Source organism: Lontra canadensis, unplaced genomic scaffold (genome assembly GCF_010015895.1).
Source record: "Lontra canadensis isolate GAN:19392208 unplaced genomic scaffold, GSC_riverotter_1.0 scaffold49, whole genome shotgun sequence".
Classification (NCBI taxonomy): Eukaryota; Metazoa; Chordata; class Mammalia; order Carnivora; family Mustelidae; genus Lontra; species Lontra canadensis.
In genome coordinates, this window is record NW_022631043.1 from 7,682,610 (window position 1) to 7,690,097 (window position 7,488).

The window sequence follows — 7,488 nt, forward strand, 5'->3', positions numbered from 1 at the left end:
GCTTAAGGCCACCCTGAGGTATTCCAGCATTGTAATAGGTGGAGGAGACCCATAGAGCAGAAGTGCCATGGCCAGCCACTTTCCTCTGCTGACCAGCCATCATTCGCCCTCTTTCTCACAACAGCATGAGGATGTCCTTTGTAGAAAACACTTGTCTTTTAGTATCAGCTCAAATGGTTTAGGTGAATTTCCCCTTCCCTGTCCCATGGCTCACAGGCAGTCAAGAGATCAAGCCCTGTTCAACCACCATAGTCTCTTCCCCTGGGCACAAGAATGTGACCTGAACTAATCCAATGGGATTAGTTCTTTCAGTTTTGTTGAAACTGTGTGTATTGCTTGGTGCAGGAGGGGATTTCTGCTGGGGCCACCAGGCAGGGAGAATAAAAGCCTGGACAGAGCTCAGCTGATAGCAAAAATAATATGGAAGAAAGCCGACCTGAGAGGTGGAGAGGGGCCAGGGTTTGCTCAAAATACTTGAGTCCTGAGTTCTGGAACTCCTGAGTTCTGCAGCTCTGTGAACCCATAAAACCCTCTTTTGCTTGAGCCAGCTGAGTTGTTTCTGCATTTGCAACAAGAGTTTTGACAGATAGGGGCGTTATATAGAACAAGCCTTCTCAAAAAAAAAAAAAAATACAGTGTATGCAACAGGTGACACCATCAGGACACACTGAAACGTGGGGTGAGTGATTGCCTGGTTCGCTGGGACCATCTATGTTTTAGTCTTGGAAGTCCCACATCCTCAGTCTCTGGCAAATCCTGGCAGTTTGTGGCTATCAGGTAAAATTCATGTTAAGAGAAGATTACTGGAGCAATGGGGGCCATCTTCAAATATCTGAAATATTCTCACATGTATGAGAAAAAGAGATGATTCTATGTGTCCTAAAGAGTACAGGCAGAAAAACTCAGCAGTGTCTGTGGAAGTGAGAATATTAACAGACAGATTGTCTTTATTACAAGAACAATTTCTCTAAATATCAGAACTGTCATCTGAGGGTGCACTTGGCCTCCATGGAAGGGGAATCCAGGACAGTTTTGTGTTCTGGTCCCGGATAGGCAGAGCTGGGCATGAACCCTGGCTCTACCCCTTACCAGCTGTGTGGTTTGGGCAAGTTCGTTAAACTTGCTAATCTCCCCTCCTCATCTGTAAAATGGCGATTATGATAGTACCTACTTCCCCAGGTTGTCATAGGGATTAAATGAAATGAAACCAACTAAGTAAGTCCTCAGTGAGTTTTAGTTGTAAATATTGAGAGGCTAGGGCTGCCTTGTCGGTAATGAGAGCTGGACAATCCCTTGGTGCAGATGTTCTAGAAGGAGTCAAGGATTGATTCTTCCAAATGAGGAGCCTTAGAATGTCGTTGAAATTTTCTTTCTAGGCAAAGACTCTGTTTTGATTTGATTTCGTATAAAAGATGTTGCTGATAGTGCCATTTCGGAGATGGATGCCTGCGATAATTTTTGACAGACTTTTCTTGTAAAGCTCTTCCGGGCTTCCCTAAAATACATTTTGCTGAACTTTAAAATGAGTAACATCTATCTGCTTCCAGCTGTCTGGATGTGGGGTTATTTCTGCCCTCAGCCACTTTAATGAAGCTGTTAGAGTGACAAAGTGAGTCACCAGCCAGGGCTCCAGAGGAGGCTTGGGTCAGGGAGACATTTTCCAGCGGACGCCCTGAGAGGAAGCCAGGGGTCCTGGGGGGCCATCTGGCTCCCCCACCTCCCACTGGACCCAGCTCCAGCTAGGAGGCCAGCACAGTGTAGACCAATGTCGTATCGTGGCCGAGAGGAATAAGTACCATCTTTTAATTTCTTTAAAATGTCTGGCATTTTAGAAAAATTTGAGGTTTTGCTTTCATACAGAAAAGGGAACACATCTTGAATGTACACCTTGATGATTTTTTATAGATGTACATCCCCATGTGATCATTGTCAAAATCAAGATGTCAAACATTTTCACCACCTGGAAGATTCCCTTGGATGCTTTCTTCCCAGGCATTGCACCCACCACCACCCGAGGAAACCACTGCTCTCTCTTCTAAAACCGTATGATGGTTTTGCCTATTTTTGTTCTTTGTATCAATAGGATCATAGGGTAAGCCCACTTTTGTATTGAGCGTCTTTTCAACAATGTGAGATGTGTGAGATTCACCCACGTTTTTGTGTACGTCAGCAGTTTTTTATACCTGCGTAGTCTTTAGGCATACATCTAAATTATAATTTCCCCAAGTTAACAACTTGACTCTAACACAAATGTAGATGCACCATGTATCAAAGATTTTATTCAACTCATTAATTGATGACGGAATCAGGAAAACATTAAAAACATGTTCTGATGAAAATTTGACTTCCTGAGATTTATACTGTCAAGATCAAATGTGTGGGCATTGCTGTGAACAGGAATCATTTTAATTGCTCAGAAGAGGAGACATTTGCATTGCTATTGGTTTTCTGTAACTTCTCTTCTATCCCCCCAGAGTTGTGAAGTCACATCTGCCATAAAATGTTACACCCTCTAAATGCTCAGAGACCCCTCAAAGGGTCCTTAGACGACACCCAGCACTGTGCCGGGGGACTCCCAAGGGTCTCTCGGGCTTCTTTCCAAGTCTTATAAAATATTTCCCGATGGTATGAACATGACCTCAATTCATTTATCCATTTGCTTGTGCATGAGTATTTGAGTTCTTCACAGTTTGGAGAAAAGCTGCCATGGGCGGTTTTTGATATATCTTTTTGTGGACACAGGTACTCACTTCTCTTGGGTAGATACATAGGAGAGGAATTGCTGCTTCATAGAAAAGTTGCATGTTTTGCTTTAGGAGACACTCCAAATGGTTTTCCACAGCGGTGTTACCACTGTAAGCTCACCATGAGCATGAGCGCAAACTCCAAGCAACTGGTCCCGCTTCTTCTTCGCCGACACTTGGTGGCATCCCGCTTTTTAACCTGAGTCGTTCCTGGGTTACGCAGGTCTCATCAATTTCTACCACTTAAGCCAGGATTATTTCTACCTTTGTACGCGTAAGAACTAGTTGGGCTGTTCCTTCAAAATGTGGATTCGAAGTTCACAGCCCATCTGCAGGAGTTTTGATTTCGTGGTTCTGGGTCAAGCTCAAAAATCTACATTATTAACAAGCACTTTATTGCACGGAGCCAGCATCCTGAGAAATGCCGGCTGAAATGAATCTGTGCTGTGTAATCTGTGGGTTGTTGTTGCTGCTCCCTCACGGTGCGTCCTGCCAGGAGAGAGGGTGAGAACCCACATGGGCTCCCAGATTTCCGAATGTGGGCTAATGATGACAGCCACTTGTAATCTCAATTTTCAAAACAATCCTCCAAATTGAGACTCAGGGTTTGCATTTTGCAAATGAGGACACGGAGTTTCTGAGGGTAGGTAAAGAAGGAGAAGTAAGGAAATTTGCCTAAGATCTCATGACAGAGGATCAAGGCTTAGAACCAAGAATCGTTCGATCCCTTATCAATGATTTTTCTAATATAACACTGCTTTGGACACATTTTTGTTTGTTATTTTTATCAGCAGAGGCTTTTTCTCCCCCAGATGCAGTTTTAGATGCAATTTCTGCATCTGAAACAGATTGTAATTAAGCTTTTAAGGTAGCAGCTGGGGCCAGCAGCACAGAACCTTACCTGGGTGACCTCTTTGAGTCCCGGTGTCCTCCTGTGTTCACCCTCTGTGAGCCTGAGACCCTCCCTGGGCCCTGGGACAAGGGCGTGCAAACCACGGGACCCAGCGCCGTCCCCCAGAGGCCTTACGCACAGATGTACAATTTATAGAGCACTCCATTTTTATTTCTTTAAGAAAATATCCATTCCTATTATCTGGATTCTCTTTTATTTAAACCTAAATATGACCTGCAAGCAAAATAGAATCTGTGGTGCGGGAGAGCCTGTGGCTTGGCAGGACAGCAGCATTTGCAGGATGGAAATCAGACGACCCAGGAGGCACACACTGGGAATGCTAGGGGCAGTGATGTCTCTTGGGGCTTCATCGCTAAAGGCAGGTAGCAGAGGGCAGAAATACTATTCAGAAGAGAATTACCCCCAAAACCAAAATAAATCGATGTTGCACACGGGCGCTCTCTCCTCCTCAGGGAGCAAGCTGTTCTAATTAAAGTGGGAGAGCTCTCCCGGCATTCCATACCACCCTAGTCTTTTCACTGTCCAGATGCGTGACCTTGAGCCAATCATTTCACATCCTTCACTCTTACCGTTCACATCCGTGTAACTGTATCTGGAGCCCGGATCCCAGAGGGCAGGATGAGGATTACGTGGGATGCACAGTGTGTTGTGCCAAGAAAGAGCAGCACCAGGCTACGGGAGCTACCCCTTTTATTTATTTATTTTTAAGTTTTTATTTATTTATTTTCCAGAGAGAGAGAGAGAGAGCATGCGCACAAGCATGGGGAATGGCAGGCAGAGGGAGAAACGGGGTCCCTACTGAGCAAGGACCCTGATGAGGGACTCCATCCCAGGACCCTGCGATCATGACCTGAGCCATAGGCAGATGCTTAACGAGCTGAGCCACACAGGCATCCCCACGGGAGCTTCTCCCTAAGAACACGTTTCCAGCACTGGCCCCTGCTGAGCCGACTATCCACCCTGCAGACCCACCAGCCCTTCCGAGCTATGTTTTGGAAACAGTGGTGTGACTTTCCCCTGCTCTCCTGCTGGGACTGAGATGAGCCCTGCCTCGCTCCACACAAGGCTAGGGGAGGGAGGACAATGACAACACCAGCAGGAGGGACTGGAGAGAAACATATTTGGGCAGTCGATTCTATAAACATCGGAGGATAAGATCACTGTACCATCTATTTCAAGAGCAGGAGCAGCACCCCAGCTAGATCCAGGGTAGGTATCTGGAAAGCTGCAATTTTAGCTGACTTCTAACAACAATAATCACTACAATTTATTGCACTCTCGGAGTGTGCCCAGCACTGTGCTAAGCAACCTGCACATGGGACCTCATGTATCCTCAGGACAACCCCATGTCACGGGTGCCCTTGCTGTGGCAACCCAGAGATGAAGGAACTGGGCCCTGAGGGTTGAGGGACATTCCCCAGGTCACCTGGCCAGCAAGCAGGGCAGCTGGGCCCCCCTGGGCTCACCGGGAAATTCCAGTTGGGGTACAGTTTTGGCGGCTGCAGCAGAGGTCCAAATACAGGGGCTTAAAAAATTCACGAGTTAATTTTTCTCTGGCGTCAGTCTTCACGCACTCTTATCAATCTTCCCCACCTGCATGGTGCCTCAGGACTCATTGCCACACCCTCATCCCCGGGGCAGGAAGGCAGGGGTGGCGGGGTTGGGGGGAGAGGCACTTGTCATCCCTTCTGCTCTTAGAACATTGGCCTGAACTGGGTTATGAGGTCTGGTCTAGCACCAAGGGAGGCATGCAAATGCCTGTGTTAGATTAAACTGTAATGTTGTTACTAAGGTAACAGTAAAGAAGGGAGTTATCGGTGGACAGCTGGCACTCCCCGTCTCAGCCCCTCCATTACTGTGTCTTGTACTGAGAGGTAGTGGACACAGTATGACCAGGACTGTAACACCTAAGACAAAGCAAGCTCTGCAGAAGCAGACATTTTGCAGGGACCTACCATGAACAGGGGCGTAGAGGAGCAGCCATGGATAGACGACTTCTGAGCCATAATCCTGCAGACAGGAGGATGTCTTGAGTTGAGTGCTCCCTATACCCAGGAGCTCATCTGGGCATGACCCCGAACGTCAGGCCATATAATGTTTTGTTGAGAAGTGAGGACACTAAGGCTCTGAGAGCTGAAATGACCTGCCTAAATTCACGTGTCTGGTAAGCAGTCAGGTCAGGATTCAGAGTCCCAGCAGTGTGACCCTGAGCAGGTAACCTCTTCGCATCTTTGACTTCCCCGTCTCTAAAGTGGAGAAGATGGTACCTACCCACCCACCCCACCCCCTACCTCCGCCCCCGCCCAGGGCTGATGCAGGCCGCGGATGTTCTAATGTAGCTAATGCACTTGGGAGAAGCTGGGCCCGTAGCAAAAGCCCTCAGCAAATGGTTAGACATTATTCTCATTGTTGTGACATTAGTGCTTGTTTTATCTTTCCCCTCTGTGCACCCTGCATCCAATCCTAATCCCAGTGTGACAGATGCTGTATTAGGGAATCCACAGGCTGGGAATGTCCACAGAGAGAACAGAGTACTTTTGACCCTAAAACATAAAAACAAAACAAAACAAAACAAAAAAACAAAAACAAACAAACAAACAAAAGACACACAAACAAAACAAAACAAAACCTCATAAAGAGAAAGAATTTGCTGGATATTGAAAGAAGGGTAGGATTTTAATAGGCAGAGAGAGGAGTGAAGCTGGAAGAAGAAGGCATTCTAGGGAAGGGGTCGGCTTGGAAAAAGGCACCCAGAGAGGAGGTGGCAAAGTATGTTGTGGGACAGGAAAATGGCATCGGTGAGCCGGAGACCAAAGCATGGAGCTAATTGAAGGAGGCTGGCCTTTTACCTGAAGGCCATGGGGAGCCCTGGAAGGTTTTCATCATTGCTGTGCCAGGGGAAAATTACCATGGCAACAGCTCTGGAGAAGGACTGGAGGTGGAGAGGCCGGTTCAGCAGCTGGTGCCACGGTTTAGGTAAGAGGTAATGAGCACCCGAATTGCAGCTCTGGCTTAGGGAAAGGCAAGGAGGGAACCGAATAAGGACAATGTGCGCAGGAAGAATGAAAGGATCACAGTAGCTTTGTAGAAAAAAGGAAAGGCAGACGGAGTCGTGAAGCAGGAACGCTTAGCCCACTGTCTGACGCACCAGCTCCAAAGAATGTACGCCTCATAGCATATGATGCTATCTGCCTATTGTGGCAAAGTATTTTTTTTTTCCTAGCTGGATCTGCTTAGACCCTGAACTCTATTGTTCACTCACTCATTCACTTGCTCACTTGTTAAGCCACGTGTTCAGTTGGCAAAGAGATCATGTCCGCTTTAGACGACCATTTATATGAGCAAGGAGCAGGGTAGGGTGCTGTTGCAGAGGAGCCGGCTATAGACTGAATATTTGTGTCCTCCCAAAATTCCCATGGTGAAACCTAATTCCTAACGTGATGGGATTGGGAGTATGGGCATTTGGTGGGTGATTAGGTCATGAGAGTGGAGCCTTCATGATGGGATTAGTGCCCTCATACAGGAAACCCTAGGGAGATTCCTGGCCCCTTCCTCCATGTGCAGACACAGTAAGAAGACGGCTGTCTATGAACAGGGAAGTGAGCCTCACCAGACACTGAATCTGCCAGTGCCTTGATCTTAGACTTCCCAGCCTCCATGACAGTGAGAAATACATATCTGCTGTGTATCAGCCACCCAGTCCAGATTATTTTTTATAGCAGCCAAAATTACCGACAGCCTCCAAATACACTATTATAAACAAGCCACATAGTAACGACTCTTTCTCCTGTGAGGTTAGAGGCAGCTCAGGGACGGTATGGGAGCCTACTG